Raw genomic sequence first — 20768 nt, forward strand, 5'->3', positions numbered from 1 at the left:
GTCAGGGGGAGAGTGTGGCACTGCTAGCCAAGCCTGGGAGTGAGTGAGCCAGGAGAGATGAAAAGCCTTGGGGAGTGGGGGTAAGGAGAGGCTTGGCAAGGGTGCTGAAGGTAGGAACGAAGAAGGACCAGGCTTGAATCACCATGGGCTGGAGGATATGGCTTGAGGAAAACAGGCAGAGGAGTCCGTTCTGGAACGTCCTTTTTTATAGAGATCTTTGAATATAAATAAACACTCCTTGATTTCAGTAGAAGGTCCTTGAGAATATGTTTTTAACCATCACCTACGTCTGGTCCCCATGCAGAGAATTGTTTTGCGTTTGCAACCACTTTACTCTTTTGCCGCAAGAGCTGCACGGTATATCTAAATATTTCGACCCCACTACGGTTTTTTGTAGGTGTCAGCGTGATCCCATCGTACGAGGTCTGATGTCTCCATTTCTTTTTCTACAAGTGGTGAATGCAAACATTTTTGCAGTGTGGCAGTGTCCAAGTCAAGGAATGTCAAAACTGAGCTTGTCTTTGCAAAGCTCTTTCGTTTGGCCCCTCATGAGGAAGCCTTACAATTTAATGGTGTTTAACCGTGCACTGACGTACTGTTTTTTTCTGCAGGACCCCCGCTTCTTTCCGCACGCAAGATGGACTTGCTCCGGAATGAATCCGGTTGATGCGGTGGAGAAGGCTGTGCTCTGTAGTACCCCTGCCTCACTTCCAGCAGAAGTCGGGACGCGCGTGGCGGGCGAGGCAGGGGATCGCAGGAGGCAGAAGCCGTGCTGGTACTCTGCGCAGCTGCATGCTGCCCTGGCGAACGGGACTCTCTTCCTGGTTGTGCTGCAGACTTCCTAGGTGATGCTAGGTAAGTTGCTCCATCCTGGCTTCTCTCATGTCTGTGCTAACTGAATGTGTCTCGCTTTCTTGCGGATGACTTGAGATCTTTGGATCTGATTTGGAAAAGTGCTGAGCACTGGTAACTGCGAGTGAGGCAGTGGGGGTTGAGGTTTGAAAGTGCTATATAAAGCACAATGTAATGCTAAGTGCTGTGAAGAAATTAGGTCTGAGTTATGCCAAACTGGAGACAAAGTTGTCTTCAGAATTGGAGAATCATTTTGACCTTAAAGCTGTCACTGCTTTAGTTAAGAAGTTAGGAATAACACAGTTATTCTAAGTTAGGAATAACAGAGTAACAGTAGGACTAACCATTATGTTGATGAAGCACTCAGCTGCACAGATGAATTCACAAAGAAATTACTTGTTCCATCTTACACAAAAAATTTGAGTAGCATGCAGTAAATAAGGTATTGGACCATACGCCAAATACCAAGAGTAAAACCGATTACTGTTTTGATTAGTGGTAATTCTGTACGCTGAATGAAGCAGAGGTGCTGTGGAAATGGTATGTCGTAACTGCGGTGTATACCATGCCACAGAAGCAAACAAAGGCAAAGTTTAGGTTTCTTTAAAACTTACTTCTGACATTTCCTCCTGTGAGTGCTCACCTCTGCAGATTGGTTTTAGTGTAGATGTTTGTATCACGTAATATGATTTGGGGTGCAAGAAGCACAGCATTTTTTGATGCTGTCAACTCAGATAATATATGTATATAAAACCAAAATGACACGTAAATTCATCATTCATCACAGGCACATGCCTCTTGTGCCTGGTTATTGTATCAGATACAAAGTAGACAGTGTTTGTAATGTCCACTATCAGAATGGCTTGAGGTCAGAATTTCATCTGCATTTCTTCAGGCTCAGGATTTGTATTTTCCCAGTGTGATGTCCATAGCTAGCTACAATGCTGTTGTAGTCAGTAGATAATGAGAGAATTTTTTGGCCAAGGCATGGTTAAGCTAAATATTGTTTTAACTTAGCTAAGCTGAATGCAAAATATCTACCATTCGATCAGATTTTGTGAATTAACCCAGAGCATGTCTTCGGTGCCTAGAAATGTACTGAGTGTGTTTGCCAGATAAGCTGTTACTCTCTACTGCAGGAGAGAGAGAGACAGTAAAAGCTATGAAGCTTTGGTAATGGCTAAATACTATATTAAATACGCAGAGTAAGAATGCACGTTCCCCTTCCAGCCTGCTCATGGGGGATCTACAACATGTGGCTCTGTGAAAGGCTGCAGTAATGCTTTAGGCGCCAAGCAGTATTTTTAAGTGCTGCTTTCTAAGAAAACCTGAGGTATTTTTGTTTGACTGCTGCCGTGCAGCGCAAGTCATTCTTTAAATCTTTAAACATAAACCAAAAAGGCGGGGGGGCGGGGGAAACAATCTGTATTTTACGAGCAGAAGTTAAAAATGAAATTATGTGCTTCACCTAGAGCACTGAAAGTTGTGTTGCAATTAGACTGATGCAATAGCACACATTACGAAAGGATCGCACAATTCGCAGAGCCCGCTGGAGAAAGGCGCGGGACCGGAGCAGCAGGGGTGTTGTGGGCCTGCAGGGCAGCGCGCCGGCAGGGCTACGCAGGGAAGATTATCGGCTAATGTGGACAGAGGAACGCCAAGGAAAATAAAAACTCTGCCGTCCCTGCGTAGCCCATAAAACGGGGAGGAGGAGGGCGACTTGTTTTAACAATGTGCCTACTTTATTTCGGTGGCACGTCTAATCTGGTGTGGAAAATGTTTTCTGTTATATGAAAGAAAGAAAGAATGGAAATGGAAGCTAATTTTGAGCTAATATATTTTGAAAGCTGCTAATAATAGTGGAATTTTATTCAGCGCACTCTATTTCTACAATAGAAAAGTAAAATTCCTTTGGGTTAACTGAAACATCTGTTGAACAAATTGGTTCAGTTTCATGAGTCTGTTACTAATTCTGAGAAGTAGATGGTGTTTTATAAAACCAGTAGAGTCAGGGGGTTACTGCCCATATTCTTTCATTTTTTTACTATTATTAAAGTAGGTCATTTTGAAGTGTTACGTTTTCCTGAATACAGTAATATTGTGGTTAATATTTCTAGTATTTCAAGCTTTACCTTTGCTTTAATGAGTTTTCTTCACTGTTTTTAATCAACATTACTAGTATTCTTTAAAGTCGTGGGTTTCCAGCTTTGTATCAAGTTCTTAGTAATGAAGTAATTGAGTCATTTTTTAAAAAAACCTCTTTCGGTGCATTTCTGCTTGTATTTCTTTGTTTCTGTGGGTTTTTCTACTCTATTTTACTTACAAAGTTTGAACGTTAACAGAAGTTTTAGTTGCTCCTACTGCGGTTTTCTCATTTGGACTAATTATTCTTTGTCTGTAACTTCACAGTTGTGGGAAGAATATTGTAGGTGACAAATCAGTTTATGGTTTCCCATGGTGGAAGCTAAGAATGTCGTAAGAGTCAGTGAGGTGATGTCTTATAAATTAATAAAAGAAGAAAAAGGGAGAAATTAAAATCAGTTTCAAAGATTCTGTTCCCATGCGCCAGGAATGCTCTAATTTAATCTCATACACATACACACATCTTATAGCAGTTTTGGTTTCTCAGGTACATCTCCTGTCAATACCACCACTGAAAGGAAATCACAAGTAATGTAATGTTAGTATGCAGATCAAATTAAGTTCTGTGTGCTTTACTGTTAAATCTATAAAATCAATGCAAGTTCTTGTGTACTACATGTAACTAGTTGTAAGACTTTGATACATTTAAAGGGAAAAGCTGAACTTTGAATTTAGACAGTGAATATCTATTTTCTTTGTGGTGCATATATTATGTGGAAAATACAAGACTGGCATTAAGCATGTACCTTCAATGGGATTGTAAGCTATGGTGTTTTCAGCTACATGGTCAGGGTGTTTGACTGTTAAGAGTAGCTCAGTGTATGAAGGATGTGAACGGAAGTTGATAACAATTTCCAGTGTTACTTTAACAGATAAATTCCTTCTTATTATGGCTATTTTTTAAGCTTTAATATATGTTAATTATGTGGTAATTAGCTTGTCTTCTTTAAAGTAGAAGATAATGCAAGTATAAATAAGAGGGACAGCTGTGTGGTATATCATTGCTTTTGAGGGATTGCTGGGTTGAGGAGGAATGGAAACGTATAGTCGTGTTTTGTGAAGGTGCATGTGAGTATTGGCAGTGCAAGGAGCTGCCCCACTGCTGATAAGATGTTCCAAACTCCCTTTGTGTCAGTTTTGTCCTTGGTGCAGCTCGCTGAAGTTTCAGATGACGTGCATGAAATGAAGTGAGGGGGAAGTTTTGTGGCTGAAGCCCTGTGCCAAGTCTTTTTGAAGTCGTATGCAGCAGCTGTGCTGTAGCTAAAGAAAGGCTTTCTTTGCCTCCATCGTAACATCTGCATGATCTTTAACAACAAAATTGTTCCACTATGATGTATCGTTTAGCTAATCCGGGTTGCCTTCATTAAGTCTTTTTTTCTTTTCCTTATTAGAAATGCTCACGTTACTTTTGGGAATAAGTTTGCAAAGATCTGGACTTGAGTGCTTCTATGTAGAAACAGTAGGCTTCAGCCAAAAAAAAGTCAAAAGAGGAGTTGAGACTTTGAGTCTGTAGCTCAGTGGGGCTCTTAAGGTAATTTGACAGCTTTAGACTGCACCCCAGGAATCGGATTTTTCTGTGTCCTCCCTTGTTTGGAGGATGGGGGCTGAACACGGGGCCAGTTTTTGTGGAGAGGTCACAAATGCGGCATCATTGCAGCTAACCTTGGTCTAACGGCTTCCAGAAGTGTGGCTTGCACCCTCCCTGCTGAGGTATTACCCCGTCTCCCTTGTGCCAGCGCCGCTGTCGCCGCAACTCTGGGGTGAGTTGGCTCAGGGAGCCAAAGCAGTGCTCAGCTAACCACGTTTTTGGTTGGGTTACTTGGCTGGCTCTTTAACTCTTTGAACTTGCTAACTGCAGAGTTGGACAAATGTCTGTGTTGAAGATGACCTGGAAGAGGGACGGCAGGACCAGCCTCTTCTGGTTGCAAATTGGCTTGTCTGCCACTTCGAAACCGTGCCTTGACTTGAGGCAGGAAGAAGGTGACCAAGGGAAGTGTTTTAAAGGAGGGCATGAGTTAAGACTGTATACCGTGTTTACTTTGAAAGTTAAGTGAAGACAAATCAATAAATCAGGTGTAATTGAATTTGAAATTTGAGCTTTAGTGTTTCTTTTAGTTGGAGGTTTTTGCATAAAAACATTTAAACTGAATCTTTATTTAATCTTTTCCCAGTTTGAGACTAAGAGGTCTGTAATTGTTCACTCTCTGTTAGCACTGCAAAGTTGGCCAGTTCTCATACTTAAAGGGTGGGATCTAATGGTCAGAAATAAGAGATTGTGGTTTTGAAGAGCAAAACAAAGGTAGTAGAAATGCTGACACTTCTCTGTGTTAAGGATTTTGGTGATCTTGACTGTAAATATCTTGCATTTACAGGGGGTACTTGACTCCCAAGCGGTATGTCACAAACTAAATCTGGAGGAATACATTGTAAATTAAATGTGGGCGGGGGTTTTTTGTAAGTAAGAATGATCACATTTTATCATAAGGAATTACCGGATATGCATTTGCTTTTCAGTTGAACAATATGATCAGTCTTCCTGCTGTAATCTCTTAGGAAAATGACTGTCAATGGAAAAGCAGAGTACCGATTTATGTAATTGTACTCATTGCAGAAGTTTGGTTTGTGACATCCAATTAACATAAATGAGCAAAGTAAGAGAAAAGGCACAGGAGACATACTGCTGCTTATTAGGGTTGTTAAATGGTATTTTCAAAATTCTCTTCTAGTCAAATAATTATTTTCTTTGATTTATGCTGGGAGGAGTGTGTTACTCGCCATACTCAGTGTCTATAAAATTGAACATATACTTGCCACAATGAAGAATTAATACCGCACTGTGAAAAATAACAAAGCTTCTATTACAAATTACTTGAAATACTGCATATTGAGTGGAAAGAGATAGATCTGCTGGCATGTGTAATACAGAGCGCAGCCTGCCTGCTTGGGGGAACGCGACGCGCCTGCCTCCCCATCCAAGAGTGACCGTGACCATGTCACCGGGGACTGAGCACACCCCGGGTGACAGCTGGGTGTTTCAGTGTCACACGTGGAAAACATACGTGTTTCCTAACACCTAAGGAGTATGGTTAGGTCCTAGAAATAGAGATTAGAAAATTAGAAATGAGTAAAATAAGATTGTAAGACCAGTCTTCAAAACCGAGCACATTTAAGACATTCTGGTTCAAGTAACGTTACCGTGAGGTTAAGGGCGAGCAGCCGAGGACTTGTTTCAAAAACAGGAAGTGCCCACATTTATATAAAATTGCATAGTTTCAGCCGTCTTAAATGTGGTTTCAATGCAGTTGCAGGAGTAAAACTCGAAGTAGTTATAACCAGCTTACTTCCTCTTCCAGTCAAAGTGCAAATAGCCATATAATTAACAATCTGTGGCTCATTTTCTCTAGCTGGGTTAAGTATTCTGTTTCGCCTGTTCAGTCGCTATATAAACAGAGCAAACTTGACTTGCTTAAGAACATTTTAAAACACAAATATTCTCGGTCATAACCAGATCTGCAGATTCACAAAACAGGATCTTCGATTGCCCCTCGAGCTTGGCAGCAGAAATGAGACCTGTGAGTGTGGCTGGCGTGCTGCCAGGCTCCTTGGAGAAGAGCGAGCCTTGCCAAGTTGGCTTCTTGCCATGGTAAACTGCATGGGGCAGCAAAACCTGCTGCAGAGCTGGTAGACAGTTTTTCTCTTTAGGGACTTCCCTTCTTACATTCCATTACAAATTGGCTTTATTCAAAGTCGTTTATCATTAATTTTTTGAGGACTGATTGCTCAGCTTTTTTGGACAGCTTTTTTCTGAGTTAACTCACCCATCCTGCCTTTGACTCTGCTCAGGCACTTAGTATGGCAGAAAAGCATGAGTACAAAAGGATAAGAAAGAGTTGCTCTTCTGCTCTTGCAGACTCTCGGGTTGGTTCAAATACATTTTAGGCTGCTTGGGGCCCTTGAGGAGAGCCCTAACTTTTCATCCAGAAGGGGTCTGTCATCACTTCTCTGTCTCTGCTGATATCAGGCACTTGAGCAGCGAATACTCACTGAATATTCCCCATGTACTTTGCTTGCTGGAAAGAGCTGGTGAGGAGCCTTTCCAGGGAAAGGGAGCTCTCCCAGGAGAGTTTCCCCAGGGAAGCTCTGCTTGGTTACTGAAGCTGCAGCACTTGCTGCATATGAGAATCGACAGTGGACCTTTTTTTCTTGTGACAGATTCTTGGAGAAAGGCTTTTCTTCATGTGAGAGGTAGCACTGCATTTTGCAAGGCCCTGTGAGAAACCTTTAGGCAGAGCTCAACAAGCATTATTCTGTCCTAAACATAATATGAAACATTTCCCTTCCCTTTTCTAGCTTTCCTCTTCAACTATCAGATAAATAGTGGAGAATACTTACTCAAGACCTTATGAAATAGCATACCATCTTTTGACTTCATGCAAGAAAGTTAATAGTCCTTAAAAGGACTATTTCATCCTCTGCTGCCCAAGGTTTTCCCTTCTTCAGGAAAAGCTGGCTAACCTGTTCTGTTGTCACTGGAACAACCAGAAGAGCTACATTGACAACCAGAACCTTGACTCATCTTTCTGTATGGAGTTTGAAAAGCAGAAGCAGTCTTAACAGCCTCAGTGTAAAAACCAAGATACATCCGACAGCAATTGCGAAGGGAACAGAAATCAGGACAGAGTTCTGCTTTGAGCTCCCTAGTGTTTTTAGCTGTAATTTAGCAGGGGAGACAAGGGAAGACCAATGAAAGTGACAACTCCTTTGCATCCTGTGAGGAACCATGGTTGATAGATATATTGAAGTGTTTCATTCTAAATAAAATTTGGAAACTTTCAGTACGCAGTAAGGCTTATAACATTTTTAATTGTGTAAAGGATTCCTTCCTATTGTCTTCCAATGTTTTAAGAGAACGTACAGCTGCCACTCTGAAGAGGATGGTTGTACAGCTTCTGCTGCTGCTTCTGCTTACTCTGTGTGTGTAGGTAATAATTTATTATAACATCAATATAACATTACCTTCAGTCATTCAGAAGAGCCTTATCTTAGGTGCTTGCCAGAGGTACTCATGTGTTTCTTTGCTTAGCGTGATACGGCCATATTTTCCTTCATGGCTTAGTTCCTAGCCCAAGCACAGGCGAAGAAACGTGCTCACGTTGCGCTGTTTTATCACTGAGTTAAGGGATTGGATGGAGTTGTGTTGTAAAAGAGGACAGTAGAGCCAGTCAGTTCGATGCAATGAATAGATTGCTCTTACTCATAGAGGAGTATGGTCCAAACACTGGTCTGTGGGCCAAGACCGACCTACAGGAAATTTCCATCTGCTCTGCTTTTTACCAAAGGAGATGGAGAGCAGCTTTGCAGCAGCAAATGCTGCCCAGGACTGTATTGGAGGCTTGCTACAATCCAATTTAGAGGGCTGCCTCCAGGGGAGTGGAAGAAGGTGGAGTGGAAGAAGGTGGAGTGGAAGAAGGTGGAGTGGAAGAAGGTGGAGTGGAAGAAGGTGGAGTGGAAGAAGGTGGAGTGGAAGAAGGTGGAGTGGAAGGGGCAAGGTAGAAGAGTCTCCCTTCTCTCGTGGTCCGGTCTTATTTCCATGATGACATCTTGACAATATTTCTAGGATAGCTACTTGTGGCATGTGCAGGTTGGTCAGGTTGGTGACTATCCTGAGGACTAGGAAGTGAGGTCTGTGAGAATTAGCTGGTGGGAGGTTCTGCATGCAACCACCAAAATATAATTGCAAACCCCTTGTAATAAGCGACCTCTGTTAACAGAAAACCACATCCTTTAAAACAGTTCATTAAAAATGCCCTTATCAATTACAGGCTACCATGCCATATAAAAAGCATCTTATTTGCATATGAAGTAATTCAGCTTCAAACTTCTAATTGTCATTTGAGAAGTCAAATGCTAATTTTTGAGTGGATTTTGATATTATAGTTTTAGGATAATTTTTAGGAGAATTTTGAAATTAATTTGAGACTGTAACTCTTAAACCTGAAAAGAGCATGGAAAGCTGGAAAGCTCTCTCTCTGTGTGTGTATATATGTGTATAAATACATATCAAAAATTAAATAAGTAAAAAAAATTTGCACATGTACTCTTCATTGGCATGCAGTGATAGTCAATAAAGTTTTTATTACCCTGAGGTAATATGCATACCCATTACATGAGAGCACTGACTACCTTTTTAATCTATGCAGGTCATCCAAAACAAATGCCTCCAACAATTATCTTTACACTTGGTTGTGTATTTTTATCATCATAAGGTTAAATACTAAATGAAGATTTAGATTTTTATATTATTTATAATTTTTAACTTCTGTATTTTTTCAGATTCACTGTTTTAAGAATTTTGACACTTTGGAAACCAGTAAGCTCCTGTAATAATGATCATGTAGAAAGAGAGTGCTAGCTTTAAGATCTCGACTCACTATATTTCTCTCTTTCAGCTGATGATAGAAAAAACTTTATAGCTTTTCCATGGCTTTATAGCATTTCCATGCTACTGGATCACCTTGGGGTTTGAGTCAGGTTTCCCGAGTTCTCAGCTTCACTCTTTCAGTCTTGTCATCTCTTGCAGTTGTTTGAGCTCTGCTCTTGATCAAACTTTTCTGCCAAGGTGAAAAGTTTCCCTGTGTTGAGACATGTAGATAAGTTTGGGTACCTTCAGCCTTCCCGTTTGTGTTCTTAAGAGTCAGTTCTGTTGCTTTGTTTTCTTTGTTTCTTCTTTTATACCAGGTGTTTTCCACTATTCTTTGCCCATTTTGCTGCTGATAAGCTGAGTGGAGTGGGTTTCCTCTAAACATCATCCATCTTGCTTTCTCCTGGACAAAAGCTAATGTCTGATATATGATAGTTAGTATTAATAATTTTATAATTCATTATTTTATATTTAGATAAAAATAACTTCTGCTAACATGTTTTCCAGTTGGATAAATCTGTTTCATTTTAATTTTTTTTTTGTTGTTTCGGAGCAAAACAACATTACCAGTAGCTTTTTATGTTTTCTAAAGATCAGGCATTGACTGAGACTGCTCAGTTTATTGAAGTAGTATATGATGGGAGTAGAATATGACTTGATGGATAGCATTCTAGAGATGTGCCTTGTTAAAGAGTGTGTAACAGCTTGGGTTCAGTTCCTGTGTTTTTTTATTCTGGTGGGACTGCTACCTAGCAATATTCTCATTTAGAAGATTTCTCTAAGATTCCAGTTCTTACCTTTAATAATTAAAAGGTGGTCTCAGGGCTTCTCCCAACTTTTGTTTGTTGTTTGTTCTTTCAAATCTGGTTTCCATTTCAGATCGAGTTCTTAAATTTTCCTACAGCAAGAAAAATTACAGGGTTCCGTAAAGTTGTGACACTTTAAAATTATGTTTGTTTCTGCAGGATTTTAAATTAATCTTCTGTCACTGTGGTTAATAAGGGACACAAAAATGAGAAAAAATTCAGCATCTTTACGGGCACATGGAGAATTAGTCAAGTATTAGACAGGCATGTAGATCAAAGGTCTACCTTGTATGGAAGTTTGTTAAAGCTTTTAGACATGAATGATGGCTCATTGAGAATGGAACAACTTTTTTCTAACTGTATTTGCAGAACAGAGCCGTGGAAGTATCTCCAAGCACAGACGCTGGTTTAGAAGTGCATATTTTGTTTGTTCTGCTTTTGACAGTACATGTATGTCCAGACATGGTCAGGTCTGAAATGGGTAGGTGGTTGGTAACAACACATACATGCAATAAACTTTGCTGGTGGATGCCGGAGCATCAGACTTGCTTTAGGAGCTGCTCAGTAAAATCCTATGGTCTTTGTTGTAGAAGAGGTGAGATGATGGACTGTTTTGGCCTTAGAATCTGTATTTTGATTTATTTATTTGGGGTAATTTTTATTCTGTCTTTTAGTAAATGATTGGATTTCATAACTATTTGAATTCTGTATGTGAACATATTTTGTGACCTGCTTAGAAATGGCTTAATGCTGTTAATTGTTTTATTATTCTCTGGTATATATTACTTAACTGGTCTTCTCAGTGGCATGGGCTTGCTTTTACTTAACTGGTCTTCTCAGTGGCATGGGCTTGCTTTTGTTCTCTGTTACATTTACGAAGGGCTTAGCATCTAAGAGTCAAACATGAAATGGAGCAATGCAAGTATTCATATGAGTGCTGGCTTGTGAGTATATCCTTGGAGACAGAACTCATTTGCATAAATGCTAGTTTAAAGAAAAATAAAGGGTCGCAAATCTATCACAATTCATAGATTTCAGTAAAATACATGTCTATGGAAAAGTATCTCTTTATTTGTATCTCCTATTAGAAGATAAATGTGGCCTGGGAGTTTGTTTTCCTTTGAAAACTGTCTAGCAAAATCTATGAGATGGATTTAAATATTGTGATACTACTTTTAGGTGATCTGTTAGTACAGCCAGCTGTTTAGTTTGGTCCATCTGAATTAGCTTTCTGTGAAATTATAATAAGGTCAAATATTCTCCTTTATTTTTAGTCTCATTTCCTATGGAAACAAGGCTCATGAGGTCACGCTGTGCACTTGTGTGTACATGCACACACATCCCTTCATCTCCCCTCAGTCACTTTTGAACCACGTGTTTTGGCACAGTGGAGGTCTCAAAATTGAGATCCCGCAAGTTTTGTGAAAATAAGTAGCTGAGCATAGGTGGAAGCACCTAAAGGTGCCCTGACAGAGGGAAAGGTTACAGCATGAAATAATCTTATTAGTTGCCTGGGAATCCTAGTTATGGGAAAAGAGAGACTTAAAACAAAGGTCCCAACTGTGGGAAAAGCTTCGTTCAAAGCTTTCACCTTTCTAGACACCAAAGTCAACAACCAGGAGGTGTAAATTTGTGGGAGATGAGGCTTGATTAATTCTGTTGTTCATGGGACTACTTGTTCCTTAGATACTTTAATAATAATAATAATAATAATAATAATAATAATAATAATAATAATAATAATAATAATAATATCAGTAGCATAAATGTTTCCATTCAATATATTTTTGCATATTTAATTTTTAAGGTAAATATGAATTTCATATATTCTTATGACAGTCTTCATTTTCAGAGACAATTTTTGTTTTCACTGTGAACATTTATTTAAATGTTTACAGAGCGTCTCCCTATTAGGACAAATGGAGCAGTTGCTTCCACTTACTTTTAAAACAACAGGTCCCGTGAATGCCTTCCCACCCTCCTTTGCATGGGGTTCTGGATCGCAACTAGCCAGAAATGCTGGAGCATTTTGCGGGGAGAATTCATGGCACTATGGTTGTTCTCCAAGGGAATTAACTGGGAAGAACAAGGTCGGTACAGTACGCTTACTGAATATGGAAATAATAATAATTATTAAGCTAACCAACAAGGCATGTATTCTTAATAAAATGTGTGGGTTTTTTCAGTGTAATCATATGACTGTATAATACAAAAATTGCTTTGAGAGTGGGTCAAAGATTACACATAGCAGAGACTTGTGTGATTGGTTATGAACAAGCGAAAATAAGGTAAACTTTTGACCCGGCAGCAGCAAATGGAACTGTGTAAAGCACCTACAGATGGCAGGATTTAACATATAGTCGGTCTCTCGCCCTTTCACAGCAATTACGGTCATATTACACCAGGCACAGAGGGGAAGGCGCTCCGTAACTGTAATACAGTGCGTCTTTGACAGTTTTGAATATGCAGTTGCGTGTTTCATTTTTGTAGGACCATCAATTAGCTTAGCAAGAAGAATTCCACTTTTGTTGCTTGTGTTTGACTCGACGAGTTCCTGACCGGTGTGCCAAGTCCATTTGGAACAAAAAAAATCATTTGAATGGTCTGAATAATTTTGATAATTCAGACTGCAGCGGATTTATTGCTAAGCTTGAAAGACTCAGTGAAAGTTTTATGCCGTTGTGCTGCTGATGTGGGGTTAAACAGACGAGGAGAATATGGCTTGAGAGAGGGGTCTGGGAAACGACGCTCCTGACCAACTCCTTACATCCTTCTGTAGATGCATGCATCTTCCTGGTTGAGTTTTAAGTTTGCAAAACTTAAAACAGCAAAAAGACCAATTGATAAGCTGTGTTTGCTTGACAATATTGTGGCATTTAGACAATTCAGTGGCTTTTGGTTTTGTTTGTACCTATGAAATACCTGACAAATTAGAAAAAGCGAGTCTTGTGAATTAGAGACAACTGATTGCTGTTTTCCTTTGAACTTTGTCAGTTAACAAAATCAGAAGGCCAGTTGCACTTTTGGCACAGAGTGACAGTTCTGAAGTCAGCCAAGCACATTTCATGTAATTCACTGCCTTTCGGGGAATTGATTGAAGGCAGGGGGGATGGGGGGGGTGGGTGTGTTTGTGTGTCTGTGTATGCTTCTGTGTGGACTTCTCCCTTGTTTGATTTTTATTTATCACGCTTTGACATATCGGCACTCAGGAAAAAAATCTGAATTATAGAAGGCATGCTTCCTTCTAGTTGTGATCCAGCCACTATCTCCCTTTCCGTCTCTTCGCTTTGCCTTCTGGTCTGTAATCTGATGCATGTGCCAGATGTGGGGAGGTGGAGCAGAAGCAATCCAAGCTTTTAGACAATTTCATGGAGGGGAGTTATTTTATTATATCTGTGGTTCACAAAAATTTTCCTTTGGTTTTCCAGAATTACTTCCATGGAGAGTAGAAATTGCAAGCATATGGTAATAAGCTAAATAAGATACTGAAAAATGCTTTTTGGAGGAAGGGAGAATTTTCAAATACTGATAAAATAAAGGGTGGGTCGTTGGTTTTTTTTTTTCCTTTTTAAATCATGCTGAAGCTTGCAGTGTACATAGACTGCTGGGTTTAATTCCATTTCTTTTTGGAGACAAATTGTATTCATTTTAGCCATGCCTGTACCTGTAGCAAAGAGCTGCTGCTGAAAGCTTCAAGGCACTTAAATGGCTCAGTGACTGCTACCATGTGAGTTTGATCCGGTCACACAAGATTTTGAAACTTTTCTGGTTGTTAAAATACAGTGAAAGGAAAACTACTCTTCTCAAATGCCAAACAGCACACACTGTCATAGACTAATTCCTTCCACAGTTTTCAAACCCCCCTCCCACCAAAAAAACCCCACCACCAAAACAAACTTTAAGTCATTTAAAAATGCCACCCATGCATTCCACTCTCTTACTGATGGGCAGCCTTCAGACATCCAGGTTTGAGCTGCACTCGAAATTCGCCTGGACCTGTTGAAGGGCCAGCATTTCAGAGGAGGCTCATGAGCTGATGCGCTGCCCCGTGCTCCCTGCCAGGGCTGGGCTGCGGGGGTTACAGCCGGCCTCCGCAAGAGACAGTGGGTTGGCAGAGTTACCTGACAGACCTCATTAAAACTTAATTGAGTCATCTTGATCTAAAGGTAGTAGTGTAATTCAATGTGAGGTGGTTGTCTCTGTTGTGTTAATGACTTGTATGAATTAGGGCTGTTTGCATGGCAACCATTCCCCCTGAAAATAGGGGCAATTATGGCCAGCTTTCGGCCACGTAAAGACCAACTTCATAGAGGTATCCTGAATATGTTGTACTTGGGAGATGCAAAAGCCAAAAGCAACTCGGTAGAGAAAAAATGTTCATAATATATGGAGTAGGCAGGAAAATTAATTAAAGAGATGGGTTTCATACTTGAGAAAGGAAGTGATTTTATCTATTTATGTTCTTTCATGTTCTTTTTGAAGTACAAAAAGGTATCGAAATGTTATTACTGAAATGTTACTATTGAAACATTATTGAAATGGTATGGGATTATTCCCATAGTTTCACTGCTTAAGATAGAAATCTAATTGAAGGACTTGTACTTTTCACAGATATTTTGTAAATAACAGACTAACTAGTTTTGTATTCCAGTAACTGAAGTGTCTCCAACAATTGCTTCTACTTAATAAATATGCTGTAAGTTTCTACAAAATGTAAAACATATTAACACATTCACCAAACTGAGGGATATATTAAACTTTCAATATACTATATTCTCTCTATATATATATAGTATTTACTATATATATAGTATATCGTATATACTACCAGTAACACATGCTTTATAGTGCCTGCATTTTCTTCTTTTAAATTCTGATCATTATTTCTTGCCACAGTATATCAGAGATGCTCATATTTCCTAATCATTGCTGGAAATAAAATAGTTAAAATGACTCTTGTAGTATCATTCAAAGCTAACTACGATGGTTTCCATTATGAGTTGCACAAAAAATGCTTACCTACCCTTTGGTAAGTAGGTGAAACGCCTGTGTGCAATACATGTAAGCTTAGTTTCCTTTCAGTGTTATCTAAATATCTAGTTTAGTTTTCCTTTGTATGTGCTCTGAGAGAGTAACTAACAAAAGCTATCATTTCTTCGACTGCATCTCGCATATAGATACAAGTAAAGCATTGATGGTCGTCTTCTACTCCCGGAAGACAACTTCCCAAACCTGGTGGAATCTTTTCTTGTTGTCCCCTATTGAAGCATTGCTCACCTGCACCAATACTTACCTGGTCTAACTCAGGTTTGAAATTAGTGTGGCAAAAAGGCACCATCACGGCTATACCAGTAATATTGAGGTTACTACAAGTGAATTATTGTCACAGGAATATTATGGATATTGAGATGTTTTTAACTGGCCATTAAACCATTGTATAATCATTACGAATAAATCAATACATAGATTGTAGTTATAGTATGTAGTATAACACATAGTTATTTGCATGCTACTCACCAAGCTAAGTGCTGGCTGAGTAACTGGAGAATAAAAGTAGCAATTTGCCCATATAGATCTAGCTAAAAGAACTGTTTTTCCTGATACATTTATTTTGCTACTGGAATAGTAGACAAGGTACAAATTTAGACTTTTTCTTTTTAACATAAAGCACCGAAATCAAGTGAAATATTTATTACAAGAAAGTGTTGAATTTGGCTCTCTTCATCTGTAAATGAGTTAAGACCTCAAGAAGGTCCCCATTCCCAAGGTGCGTGATCTTCTGAGCGAGATTTTCTCTTCAAACAACTCCCCACCTAAGCTGTGGAGATCGCTGGCTTTGCATGATGTACGTGACATAACAAATACTTTGAAAATGAAAAAAATAAAGTAACTTAACATGTTTGTTTTCCATAGACTTGGGAATTAGATTGATACCGGCCTATAGCAGAAGAGGGGGAGGCAGGAACGTGATTTTTGTGCCCCCATTGGCTCAGGGGACAGTTTTGACCTCCTGACAGTCAATCCTGAGGCGCAGCAGGAGCACTGGTAGGGTGCAGATTAGTGAAAGCTGATTGGAACCAAGCACCAGCCCTTCCCATATTTGTAGACATGACCACTTACAGCTAATAAGCTTATAATAATGTCTGCTTAAGCACAGGTGGTGAAAGTAGTAGTGAAAAAAGGTAAGGAGCTTAAATATGGAGATGGCATGGGGCGAATTGTGGTGAAATATGTGCTGCGTGTGGTAATCATAATTGTCTGGCTCCTTTCGTATGGGGGCTTGTGTTCATCCCCCTCGTCGATGCTGATATTCCTATTTAGATGTCAGCTGTAGAGAAATCGGAGACTGAATGCCACCGAGAAGCACTACTTATCTCTCCATTACATTAAAATATTTTTGCAGTTGGGCGTAAGTATCAAGACTTTTGTTGATGGCTTCTTGTAAATCCTGCGCAGGAATTTTTTTTTGGTGACATATATGCACATTTTGGTTTGCTGTCTGAAGGACTCCATTTGTATAGAGGAATGTATTTCATTTGGTCTTTGGAATGATTTTATATTTTGAAAGCTTCAAAAATTCTCTTCTCTAAACCCAATTGCTTTGCTGTGGATGATTTGATTGGAAAATAGCACGTGTCTCCCTGCCTACTTTGCATTTGTTACCTAAATAGAGTAAATTCAGCTGGAGAGGCTTGGGAAGAAGAGAGGGATTTAAAATTATTCCCCTTTAATTAATCCCAGGAAAATTCTGGCAAATCTGTTTTTTCTTAGTGCATGCTGTATGTCTTAACTCTATTTCATTCTGATTGCATAGACAAAACCCAGTTGGTTGGGTTTTTTTGCAATGATACTTTGGTTTGTCAATAGTCAGGTTTTGGGTTTACCCCATTTTAGCACATGCGAATAAAGAGTGTGTGTAGCTTATGATTTATTTTTTTTCTTTTTTCTTTTTAAAAACTTGTTTTCTGTAAAGGAAACATTCCAATGGTGGCATTAGTTAAATCTAGCTTTGAAGTGCTGACCTTTTATGAAATAGTGTTTTACTACCAATTGTTATATGCCAGTCGTGATAACACGGGTGATCATTTCTTTTTCCCTGTAAAATATAAAACTTTGGTTTGTTTAAACATTGTATTATTCAAACAGAGTACACTCCCTCTGTGGCAGATTATTGTATGTTCGTTCTTTGGGGAAAAAGAAGAAGCAGCAAGCAAAACGAAAGAACAACTCAAGGCTTATTTCTTTGTTATTTTTCTTGGCTAACACATAAGGACCTTGGGTCCTACCTACTACTGCTGCACTTAAGAGGGCAGCTGAACAGATAATTTTATGCATGGTATATGCTTCTAAGTCCTCAGCAGTCTGAGACAACGTAAGGACTCCATCCTGAAAAGTAAAGAACATTCTGATCTTACTCCAAGAGAGCATTTACACATAATTGTTACAGTTAAGGACATAAATGGAACCTTGGACTTCACGTTGGGTAAAACAGTTCAGAGAATTGCAAGATTAAGTATTTAATCTAAAGTATTATTGCTGTGGTGTTAATTAACAAATAAACTGTCTTCCCACAGTGGTACATTGTCATAAATATTCTCATATTTACGTATCCGTTTGGGGTTGCAATTAAACGGTTTTCTATACAAAGCTTTTTGCACGTTTATTTTTTATTTAAAGTATTTTTCAGATGTTGAAGTGAAGTATTAACACTAGGCAAAACACCACTTTTTAGCTCATGAAAATATAAAAGAGTATCTTAGATTTCTTAGAATTTTTAATGTGCCTCAGTTCTGGTTTACATAACTTAATCCTAGTAGTGTATCTTCTTCTGATAAAGTTGCTGTAAGTACAATCAGTCTTTCTAAAATGAATTATTTTCTGGTTGGACTGTTCACAAGGTGCCATAAAATCAGTATCAGAAAATAATCTGCTGAAGTACCTCCCTGTATAATTTTTCAGATAGTAGTATACTACAACTATTACTACTTTCTTCAGGTTCAGTCTAGTATCTGATATGGTCTCCAAGAAGTTCTCAGTGTGGAAGAGAAAGCTTTGTTGATCCCTGCTCTGCCTGTGGAGCCAGTGCCCTTTCCAGGGTGTTTGCACAAGATGATTCTGGGGCATTTCTGTACTGTCCTGGTACCACATTCCTAGAGTTAGTAATTTTTATCTCCTTTCCCCCCATGAATATGTTTGGATTTTGATATTTGGAAAAGAGCTAACATCCATCGTGCTTTCTCGTGGGTATCATTGAAGTTCAAGGCGGTATCTGACTGTTTTCATAGTGTCGCTGTAAGTTGCAACCCGAGTAAAAAGGCAGCATGCCTGGTATTACCCACTTAAATACACCTGGCTTATTGAGTGACCTTGAATAGGTCATTTTATTTCTCTGTTCATCCTGAGTTCTATAAACTGCAGATAATAAAACATGTATCCACCTTTGCAAAAGCTCTTTGAAATCAATGAGTAAAGGTATCCCATAAGGTCAAAATATGAATTATTTATTGCAACATGACATGCACAGCATGCAGACTGTAGGGTTACAGAAATCCTGTCTGTTCCTTTTTCCCCCAAGAATAGAAGTCATACCTTCAGAGCTCGACTTAGAGAAGAAGTATTCGTCATAAGAAACCTAATATAATCTTTATGTGTATGAGTATGTGATAATATTGAAAATTTGGTATCTCCAAGGAATTGCTTTCAAGTGTTAATACCCAGCTTCTTCTGACAAGTGCAAATGCAGTTTTCAAAATAATAAACATTTTAAAAATAAAGAATGAATATGAAAAGATTAGAAAGAATAGTCAGACGTGGGGGGAAGATTGGGTTTTGAAGAAAAGGAATTAGAATTTCATGGCATCAAAACTGTGGTAGGGCTACTACAGGGTAACTAATACTCATACCAATTATCCATTTCTTCATATTTGAAATACCAGCAGTTGAAAGAAACTGATTGTTCTTTTAGTATGTTTCCTAGGGGTTTTTGTAGGCCCTACTTGTCGTCAAAGTATAGAAGGGGAAAAAAGTTGTGTTCTCTGCTTACTATTTATGTGATTTATTTTATTAATTTAGGCATGTGTTATTCAAAATAAGCTATATATACATATATATATTTAGGTAGATATAGATATGGAAAAACATACATACGGAAAACAAGAATAGGCATGTTGCAAACCAGTTAGGGCTTTTCACTTCAATGTGAACATCTTCAACTGTACTTGGAAATCAGTAAGCAACCAGCACAGGTTTTGAAGGGCTGGTATACAAGTTCCTGCTCAGATACGCTACTTTAATAATTGGGTTTCTCTATATCAGTTTTGGCCTCTGAAACAGTTTAAGGAATGGTCTTCAGCAGAGCACACTTAAATTATCTAGCATTGAGATCCATGACATTAGCATAAACTTAAAATGCTTGGCCTTTAATCCAAGTCCAAATATTAGGTCAGAATTGTATCCAGCTAAATCCAAAAGAGCCTTTAACTATTTGGGACAGGCCCAGACTTTCTAATACTGACAAGAGAGGCAAGAGGGTTCTTGCACAGATTTTAGAACTCCCCTGGGGATAACAGACTCCTGGATAACTTTGGTTCTCTACTGCGCTATTGGATGAAGTGCAGTTTTACAGCTGAAGACACATCCAGTTGGAAAGATTGGGGAGGTGTTACTAGAAAGAAAATTGTGATGGAGAAGGGAAGTGGTGCTATGCCCAAGTAAGAGATTTTTGAGAAAATCGTTCAATGAAAAATTACTTCTACATGTCTTAATATGGTTGGTTTAGAAGACTGTACTTTTCGGCCATAGTAAATTGTCTGGTTAAAAGGAGGCATCTGCTCGGAAATATTTCCCTTCATGTTGCCTTCCATCTTGGTTCTCTTCCATTATGCTTTAGGCATCGTTTTGCTTGTTCCTTGTATTTATTTGATACTTTCATCTAGCCCTTTTCACAGCTGTAGAGTCTGAGGACTTTGCTAGTCTGATTTTTCTTATCTGCCCACTGCTCTGACTCTGAGAGTGGCAGAGGTACTGCAGGCTATATATTAATAAAGGTAATTCATCTATATAAATTTACATACAACATAGATATTAAGTGAGCGTGATGTATTAAAGATTGCAGGGATCCTGTGTCATGGAAGCTTGCTAAGTACCTAAAATCTAAATGGGTACTCTGTCACTTCCTCTTCTTTCTCCTTTTCCTTCTCAGTAATCTCCATTGCAAATACAAATGTTAGTATCAGTGTTATGTAGGGGGATACCCAGCTCAATAATCCCTTTGCTGTTTTCCCCCCTTGTATTATGAAATATTTAAACTGCTAAAATAATATTGCCACCACAGAAGTTTTTTTAAAACCCTGCCTTAGAAGAGAAGAACAACATTGCAACCAGGAGCTGTAATCTCATATTGCCTGGTTTTCTAAAATTGAGGCATTTTAATTGACCCTGTTACGTAATTCCCAGCGCATCACTCATTACTTCCACTGGGGGCTCTCCCTTGTTGCTCCTCTCAAAAAGTGTTCTCACGTATACCCCTTCTCAGTGCAAACTACTAT

At 39.0% G+C, this 20768-nt stretch overlaps 1 protein-coding gene across 1 annotated transcript in view; it reads left to right on the forward strand.

Annotated features, from left to right (window-relative positions):
• The first annotated feature begins 762 nt into the window (after positions 1-762).
• Positions 763-20768, forward strand: part of NCOA2 (nuclear receptor coactivator 2) — a 120689-nt gene continuing 100683 nt past the window's right edge. The window contains exon 1 of the mRNA XM_059836016.1: positions 763-855. The gene's annotated coding sequence lies outside the window, so the exon portion shown is untranslated. The remainder of the gene's footprint in view (positions 856-20768) is intronic.

The sequence above is a fragment of the Gavia stellata genome, chromosome 3 (genome assembly GCF_030936135.1).
Source record: "Gavia stellata isolate bGavSte3 chromosome 3, bGavSte3.hap2, whole genome shotgun sequence".
NCBI lineage: Eukaryota > Metazoa > Chordata > Aves > Gaviiformes > Gaviidae > Gavia > Gavia stellata.